This window comes from Hydra vulgaris, chromosome 14 (assembly GCF_038396675.1).
Source record: "Hydra vulgaris chromosome 14, alternate assembly HydraT2T_AEP".
Classification (NCBI taxonomy): domain Eukaryota; kingdom Metazoa; phylum Cnidaria; class Hydrozoa; order Anthoathecata; family Hydridae; genus Hydra; species Hydra vulgaris.
This window is the reverse complement of record NC_088933.1, coordinates 35,034,777-35,047,875: the sequence shown is the minus strand read 5'-3', so window position 1 is coordinate 35,047,875 and position 13,099 is coordinate 35,034,777.

Below are 13,099 nucleotides of genomic sequence, written 5' to 3'. Positions count from 1 at the left end.
TATGTTTAGGTGAAATAATATTCTCATGTTAATATTGTTATTAAGTATTTAGTTACACTGCAATTATTTTTACATCCAAAAAACTATCTTGCTTGTTAGAGAGAAAAATGGAACAGCATAAAAAGCGGAATTCTAAAACGTCAAAATGCCGAAAAAAATGGCGTAAAAAATCAACTTGCGGTAACCGTAAAAAAAGACAACGTTATGTTTAGTATGCCCCGATGCATATTTTGAAACGCACAATCTGATTCGCTGACTTTGAAAGTGAGTGGGCACGTTTTTTAAAACTTAAAAACCAAAACAACTGTCCGAAAGTGTATTGAATTAAAGTGAAATTGAATGCTTATACAAAAAATCAAAGAAAAGTAACAATTAATTTACAACTTATTTAAATTAAAGTACTTTAATTTAAATAAGTTGTAAATTAATTGTTACTATTCTTTGATTTTTTGTATAAGCATAAAATTTTATGTACTTACATAAAATTTTACAAAACTTTAAAACTTAAAATAACCGTGATTTTTAAATTACAAAGTAGTAAATTCAAAGTAAAGATTTAAAAAGCAAATTTGTTTTCTTACGGTTTAATCACTCAAAGCATGTAAAAGTCAACAATTGGTTTAAAAAAGAATGAAACCGATGGTGAAATTTGACCATGAGACGATTCTCCTACGATAAATTTCCCAACACATTTATATATTTTACCTATCAGTATGTTCATATCAATATGTTCATAATCATATGTAACAATACTTTACCACATTATATATCTTTTGTGTGTTAACTATCAATAAAGTATAAATAACTTGGTATAACATTATGTTTCCATTAATACTATCGTTTGCCCTGCAAAAAATGTTTATATATAAAAAAAGTCTACCCAGTTAACGAGTGCAACTGGGTTTCAACTGGGGTAAATGATAGGACCTATCTGGGTATCCCACATGAGCCTCAATATGATTTTTTCAGCGGGGTCCTATCTGGGATTATTCTTGGTTTTAGACGGGAAACTCCATATTGAACGCAGATGTTCTTCCGTTTAGTGCACGTTTTTTTAACTATTTTAAGTTTATTTTTTGAAGATTTGAGAGTTGCATTTTTTTTGGCATAAAAAAGTTAAGGTATATTTATAATAAGTTCGCTGTAAAGGCAATAATTTGTATTAGGCGCATGAATATTTAGTCTAACATAAATTGTATGAACAGATTGAAAAGCAGATTTGAATTTTAAAATTTTTTTAAGCAATAAAAAATTATTATTATACAATGATTTGATACAATCTGCTCGACAATAGTTCTATTTTGCCTCAATATTCTCTAATCACACCACGATGATTGCATAAAATACTCTGCTTTAACTTGTATTGTTTTTCTTCTTTAGTGTTTTCATCCATTTTTACACTAATTTTATTAGGTAAAAAAAAGGATTTCAATAATATAACAATATATAGTATATATACTTTCAAAGAAATATAGATCGTAAATATATATTGATAATATTATTTAGGACATACCATGCAGTGCGCCATATCTTGCTTGTAACAAACTAGCATCAGGCATTTAAAAACACAAATGAAAAAATGAAAACGCAAAACAAAAGCTGAATCAATATAGAATATAAACCATATATGTATGAGATAACCATAGCTGGAATAAAGTAGAGGTTTGGAGAATAAAACTTATTTATTACTATAGTTTGTTGTTACACACTAACCATCTGAAAGCAACTTTAAAATCAAAATACTATTACTATTACATCTTTTGCACAAAAAATTTGTAATTGTTCAAAAATAACATTAATAAAAAAATAAAGTATAAAAATAATTACTGGAGAGCTGAAACCTCAATATGACACAATTTATAATATTTTGTAAATTTCTCATGTTGCTATCATTAGCCAGTGGGCACAGGTACGTTCACTATATGGACAATGTACGTCCAAAACAAGTCCGTCCGTGAACTAAACCTGAACCTTCATAACACAGTTTTTACGTTCATTATATGAACAATGCACGTTGATTATATGGGTAATGTACATCCAAAACAAGTCCGTCCGTTCGTGAACTAAAACAGGATCTTCGTTGCACAATTTAACACACATCGAACTCAAATAGCAACCAAACTAAAATGTAAGTATAGTCGTATACATAACAAATTCGTCGTTATTATTTTTACTATGATCATAGTTTTATACAATTTTAATTTTTTTATTTTAATTCTTAAATTGATCTGTGGAAGACAAGCAAAACGTGTTTTAAAAACACGTTTGATTGTCTTTTGCAAATCTCATCTCTTAAGAAAATACTTTTTTCCCAAGAGAAGAGACCGTTGTAAATTACATGACAATAGCTAAATGAAAGTTTCCTCAGCAAGCAAGCCTGTGTCCGCCCAATGTACAAAATAAAATTAGCAAATTATTCGGATTGGACGAATTTTTAAATAATATATTAATAATATATATAATACACGATTCTAACGCGTGTCTAACGCATGTTTAAGTAAATAAGTTTTTAAGTAAATAAAAAAAGATTTCCTTCTTCAATATATAAACACGTTTTAATAGACTTTTTGCATTTTATTCAAATAACATTTATTACATAATAGTATATAAAATTATTTTTCATGATGTGAAAAAACTGTAAAATATTTTTTACTACAGAAATAAAAAAGTGTATGCTAATTTTCTTGTATTAAATTTTTATTTAGAAAATGAAAACGTTTTTCATACTCTTTTATTCGCCGATAAGTTAAAAAATAAGTTGATCTTGATTTTAAAAAAGTATAAAACAATCTTTCAAACCCTTCCAATTTTTGTGACATCAAGCAGCTGGTTCAGCAGGAAGCAGTTTTGTTTATAAACAAAACATCTTTAAATCTAAAAATGAAGATGTTTTGTTATAACATTTTAGTAAAAGATATGATACCCTGATTTCAAGTTTTTATTTAAATTGTAATTTTAGTTCAGATCCTGACAATTTTTTAATTAAAGAATCAAATTTAGCTAATTTTGATGTTAATAATATTGATTAAAAGGCAAATGAATAGGTTTTATTGAGCTCTGACAATCAAAATAAACAATTTTATACTGAAATAAATGAAATACTTGGTGATTAGTCTTTGAATTATAAGATAACTCATGTAGCACTTGCATTACATTTATGCAAGTGCAACATGATTATTCTTAAACTACATTTCCATACAATGTAGGGAAATATAGTTTAAGAATAGAAGTTACGTAAGAAGTATAATGCAAAGAAGTGATGTAAGTGCCATAAGAGTTATCTTATATTGCAAAGATCAATTGTCAAGTATGTTATTGAAGTAAATATGTAAGTTAAATAAATAGTATACTTAAAAATTGAACTCTTCTTTACTTTAATGTTTATTTTATGCACTTAATTAATGACAATTCAGTAGTAGTTATACCATTAATGTATATTATCAGTATGAGTTTATGTTACTGGCTTCCTTTTGTGTTGTTGGATAAGAAAGTTTTATAAAAAAATATAGAAGAGCTTAAAACATTTCAGGAACATCTGCCAAATTGAACATCACATTTATATGATAATTTCTAAAGTTCAAACTTTGATTGCTAATATCTGCATTAACATTACATTTAAATTAACAATACAATGATAAAAACTAATGTTGAATTCTTTGAAGTGCTAATGTATTTTTATTTAAAATAACTTTTTCATGGGAGAATTTTTAATTATTTCTGAGAGACAATTTCACACAGTATTTTACTTTTTACTTTCCTAGCAAATCATAAAAAGTTTGTCAATATTTAAAACAAGAGACATCAAATCTTAACAAAGATGACGATAAACAATCTATGTCAAAAAAATGCAGAAGGAGTTATTGATCATACAACGAAGAACATAATAAGGACAACTGCACATTACTTATATGTTCGATTGTTCCTCCAGGACTAACAAACTCTTTAGTTAAATCAATTTTTAACCTAACAAGCTTACATTTTATCCCAGGCTTAGAAATACCAAAAGTACAGCTGCAGGGGACAATATCCTAAACAGTTTTAAGTAAGTTCAAATTTTTTCTTCTTAAACAAGAATAAAAGATGCTTTGTCTTAATTACTTTCAAAAAAATTTTAATTTATAAGTATTCTACTTGTGAAACTTCCAAGTGTTTTATAAATTTTATTATCTGTAATATATTTATAATAATAAATTTTTCTCTTCAAGTGAGAGTGAAACAATTTTCATCAATTTGCTAACTTACACAACTCAGACACAGTGAACACATTTTGGTTGTTTAGTTACGTTAAACAAGTTATTATGTATTTTTATTTTAAAATGTTATGTATATACAGTAGGGTGCAAAAAAAAAGCCACACAAACATTTTTTCTTGATTTTAAGTATATAATTTATAAGGAAGCAAAACTAAAAAAATTGGGTGTGGTAGTGAAAAATCTTGGACAGAAAAGGTATGTTTATATATACACTGATATTTATATTAATAAAATCTTTAAATAACAGATTAATAAAAACGCGTTTAATATTTTAGAAAATAACTAACATAATTAGAAATTAGACAAGTTATTGAAGCTGCTGACCAAGGAGAGTCTCACAGAAGCATTGGAAAATGTTTTAAAAGACAAAACTAAACTATTAGCGGATTGGTGAAGAAACATAAGCACACTGGTACAGCTTAAAGGTCTGAAATATCAAAAGTGGAAGATCGCTATATACTTAATGCTGTCAAAAAAGACAGTAAAATTACATGTTCTGAGATAAAACTTAGATTTGAACCTTAATAATATCTCAAAATGATCAAAATCTCGTTGAATAAAAGCATTAGTTGAGTTTTATAGAAGGACTTTTCCCTAGTAATGGCTACATCTTTCAACAAGATAACGATCCCAAACATATGGCACGGTTGAAAAAAAAATATCTGGCATGGAAATCGATACCAGTTATGTCTTGGCTAGCACAGTTCTGATTTAAATCCAATAGAAAATCTTTGGTCTGTATTGGATAGAAAATTGCAAGATCGTAGGGAAACAAATGAAGATGAATTGTTCCAAATACTTCTTGCTGGTTGGAATGCTTTAGCAAATGACTTATTAAAAAGACTTGTAAATAGTATGCCTTCTAGATGCAGTCATAAGAAACAAAGGATGGCCAATTAAGCACTAATACAGCTAAAACTTGAAAAATACTTTATAAACCCTAATTTCTTTTCATTATATGTAATGTACAATAATCTTATATACATTTTTATATTTTATATGAGTTTAAGACATTTTATGGTGTTTTTTTTAATCAAAAAATTGAGTGTGGCTTTTTTTTTTGCACCCCCCTGTAGTTAATATGCTGAACTTCTTATTAAATTTCTTTAGTATCTTAAAAGTATTTAATGATAATTAATAACAATATTAGCAAATGGTAACAAGCAAAACAACAAACTTAGAAGAATTTGTCTTTTAATAGAGGCAATCAGCACTCATTCAAAAAACGTAAACAAGTTGCAAAGGATTTAAATGATTATTATTTTATTATAATCTTCAAATTGTTGAATCTTTTTGCTGTTATATCAAGAATGTTTTGATAAAACATTTTATTGACAAATTTACTTATCACATGGGTGCTGTTCATAAGTTAAACTTTAAATTTAAAAGCTTGCTTAAAAGCAGTGTTTTTAATTAACTGTTCTTTGCATAAAATTCTGCTGCAAATAAAATTATACATAGTAGACTAAATTGATTGAGAGATCTGCATTAGCATTAAAAGAAGTAGGAAAAGGACACAAATCAAGTTATAAATTTTTTTGAAAAAAGTTGTAACTTTTCAAGGACTTCTATAAGTAGTACTAGTAAATACATAATAGATTTGTAAGTATTAAAACATTTTCAAGGAATATATGTATCCATTGAAGCAAGCTGTTATTTCTAGAAGATCTATTTCATTTTATTGATTAATGTACAACGAGTTTCTCAGAGGTGACTTTTTGTTATTTAAAGATGTTGTTAGTTGTGGGCCTTATGTAAAATTCTATATATTACCACTGAAAGTAAAGTGTGTTGGACATGTGCAGTTTTTTTCTGATTTCATTGAATTCAACAATGTAAACAACTGGAACTTAATAATGGATCTCAATAATGACTTAACAATACAATCTTTTGTTGATACTATAAACAAACATGATTCTGAGCTTTTTAAGTTATCTGGGTTTTTAACAAATGAATTTTTAAATACATTTTAAAGATATGCCTAAATTGAGAAAAAAAATGCTGGACTAGCACATTTAAAATAATATACATTTCAACTTTTTTTAGAATTGTGTACTATATAAAGTACAATTTCTCTAATTCGAATTTCAAAGGTGAAATAAAAGGTTGAATTTAGAGATTTTTTAGTTAGAAAATTGATTTATCTATTTTTATTATACAAAAATTTATTATTTTATTAAAAAAGATTGTTTTAAAACGTGTGTAAAAATATTGTTTCTTTTTCTCATAGAAACTATAATTTATTTGATCCTTGTCAGCAAAACTATATCAAGTACTTCTTTTATCAACGGTTGCTCAAGTAGAGCAGACCGTGACAAGATGTCTTTCCATACTTCCCCACTGTTTTTTATTTCTTTAAGCAGCACAAGCCATAAATAATACTGCAACAGCTTCATATCTTTTAGAAGTATTTATTTGGTAGCACGAGATCAACATACAACATACTTGTACTAAACGTAAAAGTCCTTGAAATGTTACTACTTATTTTATAAATTTTTTGATTTGATTTGTATCTTTTACTTCTTTCATATCTTAAACCAATGAAGACCTTTATATCGAACTTTCATCAAATGCGTATACTTTTCTTAACTGCAGGATTCAATGTAAAGAGCAGCTACTTTTACACACACAGCTTTTAACTTTAAAGTTTAATTTATGAACATCATCCATGCAAGGAGTTAAATTATAAATAAAAGTTCAATGTTTTATAAAAAACATTCTGGAATTTCAGCTGAAGGTAAACAATAATTTGAAGTTTATAGTGTTTTAGTATATGGTAAAATTGTAATCATTTAATTCTTCTACAACTTTTTTGTATGAGTGTTAATTGCCTCTAAAATCACATATTTTTCTAAGTTTTTTTGGTTTTGCTTGTTTGTGTTGTACTACTGTTCAAATTATACAATTTACGTAGTTGCTAAGGTTAATTACCTTGTTTGACAGTTTTTAGAATATAGTTTATTTAATATTGAGTTTTTTTTTTTTTTTAAACTAATTATATCATGAGAAAGCGAATTAAATTCTACATAAATTTAATCGAAATAATAAACCTTTTTGCTGTTTTTTTGATAGGAACCACATTAATAGATAATAGTATTTAGCGTTAAACTAATGTGCATTTATTTGACCTACAAGATGGCGTCAGAATAACAATGTTTCCATTGTGACGTCAATTGAACACCATCTATATTATGTTACTTTGTTGATGATTAATACTTATGATTTTTTCTGGTTCTAATAACTAGTTTCAATAATTTCGAATTGTTAAACATGTAAAATGCTTGTAGTGTTCACCTACATCTCACATGACATTGTCATTCTGCAAGTATATTATAATGGCTATATATAGATATTTATTATGAAATAAATTTATGATATAATGGCTATAAATAAGACCATGTTATAGTTTATAATACTAAATATGATAAGTAGTTTATGCAAGTCATTGACAAGTATTCAATGAGTTATTTTGCATAATAACTCCATAAAAGATCATGAGCATATCTTTTAATTGATTTATTTTTAATAGGTTGTGTGATAACAACATTAAATTTAGGAAAACGTGAATTCAGCGTACCTGATGAAAAAAATAAGAATGATTTACATACATAAGGATGATTAACATAACTATAACACAAACAACTTACAAACTATTCATAAAATTAATCATTCTACTCCAAATATTATCACTTTTATTCATCAGTCAGACCAAACACTAATACTTGGTCAACCATGACCCAGAGTGGAATTTCTTATGGGATAGCAGTCTCGGATGAAAGCTGGAGATTTTCTTGTGTTCATACTGCACCATAAGGCACAAATCTATCTTATCAAATAATCACAGTAAACCACCTATCACACAAAATCACTAACACTACATATAGATTTTGTTTAAATGAATAGAGGCTACCTGCTAACTGTTTTATAAAACGAATAATTCTACACTACATCAAACACTTTTCATAACATTATAATAACGTAACATGTGCACAGTTACTCTGGTTATCTATACAAATTATGAAACACATTTTTGTACATCCTACCTTTACCTGTACGTGTACAATTTCCATATGATTTTAGATTACTAATGTACTTGTCAAGAAATAAATATACAAGATATTGTTACTGTATTGTTGTCAGTCTATTTGAATATTCTAGATTATTTAGTTATAACAGTTCTTATATATATTCTATATGACTAATATGACTTTTCTATAACTTAATGGCCTTAATATGTATTCTATATGAATTTACATATATTTTATGACTATATGACTTTATTTGAAATCACGCCTAGCTTATGTTATACCAGTTTAAATGACTTTTAACTAAGTTTGTACTAACAACTCATACTAATAACACATGCTACTACAGTATGCATGCTCACATACTTTACATTGACTATTTACATTGCATGCACTATAAGAAACTGAAGCAGTTTACAACCCTCGCTACCCAAATTATTCTTGAAAAAATCACTATTCTTAATGTCACTCATGTCAAAAAACCACTTTCAATTGTATGCAAGTTAAACTAAACTCCACCTAGTGTCTTTTGATCTCAGCATCAATACAGAAGCTTGTAGCAATTGTCCTAATGGGACACCCAGAGATAAGACCTTTTGTGTAAGCACAAAGGGAAATTTTAACAAATAGGATACCCTGATGTATAGCTAGAGTGGAACCTCTTGTTCGGATACCAGTCTTGGTTGAAAGCTGGGGGTCTTCTTGTGTTCATACTTCATACTGTACCATAAGGCACGAATCCACACCATCCGTGAGTCATCCATGACACGCATCTGTAATGTATGTTTACTTTACTAAAAACACAAACCACATGTTCACTTATAAAATGAATAATTCTGCTCAACGACTGACACTCTTGTGCATCAAATTTACACTCTACACTAACAATTTTTCATTAGCTCTACAATTAATTACACTTACTTTCCTCAGCTATTGTTTATTATTTCTGTTTATATTTACTACATGTAACTATGATTAATTTTTAATATCTCTCTTCTTAGAGGCTTTTTGTTTTCCACTGAACATTGTCCTTTTGTACTTTTATCTCAATCTGCTACACTCTTTTTAACTTATTATGCTTCTCTAAGGCACTCACTGCTCAGTGCAGTTCTATTAGAAGGCATTACATTCAACACAAAAAATATAACTTTGTTTTTAAAATTTATTATGAAATTTTAAATTTTGTATAAATTAAATTATATTTTGGGAATAGTGCCAAAAGATTTACAAGTAACTCTAAGCAGACTTACTTCAATAGAAACGAAGCTGATCATGCATTCACAGATTTTGAATGCAATACTTAATGCAGTAACTCAAAATAAGCATAATGATAAAAAACCTTTCTCTTGATAGCATACAAGAACTAACCGATTTTGATGAGAAGCTAAAAGAAAATAACACTTTCAAGTTATTAGTGTGTCATTTGCATAACTTTTATATCGAATGATGTTAATCATCTTGCTCAAATCGGAGGAAGGAATATTTTAGATACAACACGCAGGTTATTGAAAATTATTTTCTCAAAAGTACTGATATTTTCTGTTAAATTTTGCAGGGGAGGAGTAAAAAGGTTGGAATCGGCAACTTAAAAATAACTTTTTTGTATTGTCAGTAGGTCATACACGATCAAAATTCAACTTAACTTGGTATTTAACAACTATGAGTATTATTTTGTTTGTAAAAAAATGTATTATGTACAAATATATGTTTGGGAATTAAAGTCGACATTTGACAAAGGAATTAAAGTCGACATTTGACAAAATATTAATACTGGAAACTAATCAAAATTATTTTATATATAACTTAATTTTTATGCTTTGGTCTAAGTATTATTAGTATATAATCACGTAATAAACTTAGAAAAATAAGCTTATAAAATATTTTTAAAAGTAAATTAAATATAGTTTACTTTTAATTTTAGATTTAATTTTACTTTTTTTTTTCTTAGATGTTGTTAAAAAGAACAAGTTATTAAGCGACGTAACCACTTCATGTGCTAAACGACTTTTAAAGATTTGACTCAAACAGTCCTGTGACCATGAAAGATGTAGAAGTGATCCCGAACAAGGAAGTAAGCGATCATGTCAAAAAAAATCCAAGATTCTATCGGCAATCAATTTTTATAAATGACTGTAAAAATGATATAGTTTATCTGTTTGTTCATATAAAATATTGAAAAACACTTTAACAAAGACTTTTTTCTCAATTTTTATAATTAACAGGTCAATAAAGTAATCGCCCAATTTACTTTATTTGATTACTTTATTTTGGTGTTGATTAAGTTTTTCGGATATTCGATTAACGTATTTTAAGCAATGGATAAACGTACCATTATAACATTGGGTAAGCGTTGTTTTTAGTATTGGCCAATGAGCATTGTTTGGACCTTGCGCCAATGATCACTTCGGTGATTGCCCAATGCATTACCCAACATTGTGCCAATGTAAGTCAATCTATTGGGCCAATATTGGGCCAATTATTCTTGCTAGCTGGGTTGCAGGTCCATGATAGATCAAGAATGACTTAGGTCCAAGATAAGTAAATGGAAAATAAAATCTGAAGATTGACCAAGTTTAGACTCTAGGAAGGATTCAGTTCCGAAGAAAATGATTCAGATCTTAACAATTTATTGTTCTTGTATATCAAGATATATAACAAAAGAAACTGCTGATACAATATAAGAATAAGCTTGGTTTTTCTTTATGCTATTACTGAACAATAAGATATGCGCTGTCTCTCTTTTTCCTTGTAATAAAAACTAACATTGATCACCATATTGTGGCTCTTTTTGTTTGTGAATATGAAACCACAGAATTTATTGCAGAAGCACTTATTATATCAAAAAATGGATTTCTTTATTGCTACCAAAATTCTTTTTAGAGAAATAAATGCACATGAAATTATTTTGAAAGGTAAAACAATTATTGTTATTTATTGATACTATATAGAACTGTGCAATTTGATTTCAAGAAATTATGCTTTTTATTTATTATGGAATTTTTTGTAATTTATTATTGAAACTTTTATATAAACTTTTACATATATTATTATTTTGATTATAAGGCATACTTGCTTAGATAATTTAAATGTTGATTTTTTATTTAGGCTGTAAATGCATGGAAGAGATTAAAAATACCAGGTCAACCTGACGACAAAGCAGTTTATAGATTAATTGCTTTAAAGTTTTCTCATGCCATTAAACATATCATGCAGCAAAAGAACTAAAGATGGTATTTAAAAACAATCTTGGTAGTTTCTTTAATTTTGTAAATAACAAACTTAAAACGATTAGTAAACTGACTGAGATTCGTCAATCGGATAATACTCTTTCACAAGATAAAGAAAGTATATCTGGTACTTTTAATAAGTTTTTTGCAAGTGTTTATACCGTTGGTAACGGCTCATCGCCAAAGTTTATGGATTGTGTTCACATAAGTACAGCTTGTCTGTCATCGATAAATTTCTCTCCATCTACTGTAGAAAAAATATTCAGATCAATTAAATCTAATACACCTACTGGTTTAGATAGCATTCTATCTAAACATTCTATTAAAATTCTGAGCCAAAAATTTAGTTACCTTTTAGTTATTTAAATATGTAATTAAATATGTAAATAATAATTTAGTTATTTAAATATTGTGTATTACAGATATGCTGAAAAATAGCAAATATTGTTCCAATACATAAAAAAAGACCAAAATTTAATCGAAGTAATTATATACCTATTTCATTGACATCTATTTTTTGCCGTGCACTGGAAAGAATTAATAATGAGCTAATAAATTATTTTTTACTCAATAACATTATCACAAAAGAGCAACATGGTTTTATTCATAAAGGTAGTACTTGCACTAACGTTCTTGAAAGTCTTCATGACTAGACTTTAAATGTCCACCACAATATTCCTACTGACATTGCTTATTTTGATTTTAAGAAAGCTTTTGATTCAGTTTTACATCCTAAATTACTAATAAAACTACCCACTTATGGCATAATTGGCTTCAAATCTTCTGATTTGAATTACCAATTGTTTACATATGAGATCTCAAGTAGTTAAGTTAAACAATGTTACTTACGCAATATCTGTAACAATTGGTGTTCCACAAAGAAGTGCTCTAGGACTTACTTTATTCTTTTTTTTCATCAATGATATTAGTGATATTTATAAAAAGCTTAACGTTAAAATTTTTGCTGATGATATAAAACTATATTCCACTAATGATATACTCTCAGTCAGACCTTGCCACAGCTGTTATGTGTTTGTATGATTGGAGTTGTACTCGGCAATTTCAGATAGCAACGGTAATATTCTTCTTTGCACCATTGCTAATCGGAATCAAAACTCAATTAATTGTGTTTAAAGTATAAATACCCAGGAACTTGATCATGTTAATAGTATTCGTGATCATGGAATAATGATTGATAGTCACCTAAAATTTGATCAGCGTATTCATCTTATTGTACATAAAGCAATGTTGAGAGCCTATCTAATTCTAAAAGCTTTTCATTCACAAGATAGATCTCTAATGGTAAAACCCTACTGTACTTGTGTACGTCCTATGCTAGACATGGTCATTTAGATGTGGAAAGTTATTATTCGCAAGCGCATTGTCATATACAAATATTATAATTTTAAAGATGGTGACAGTCTTTAGATACAAAAAATTTTTCTGAGTAACAACAACATATCTTAAGTTTGCCTTAGTAGTTATTATTTGTATATTTTTGATAGAATGAAATAATTATAAAGATAATTAAATCGTGGATTCAAAATTGATAAAAACAAGATAAAGATATTTTCGTATATAAAAAACTGGGATT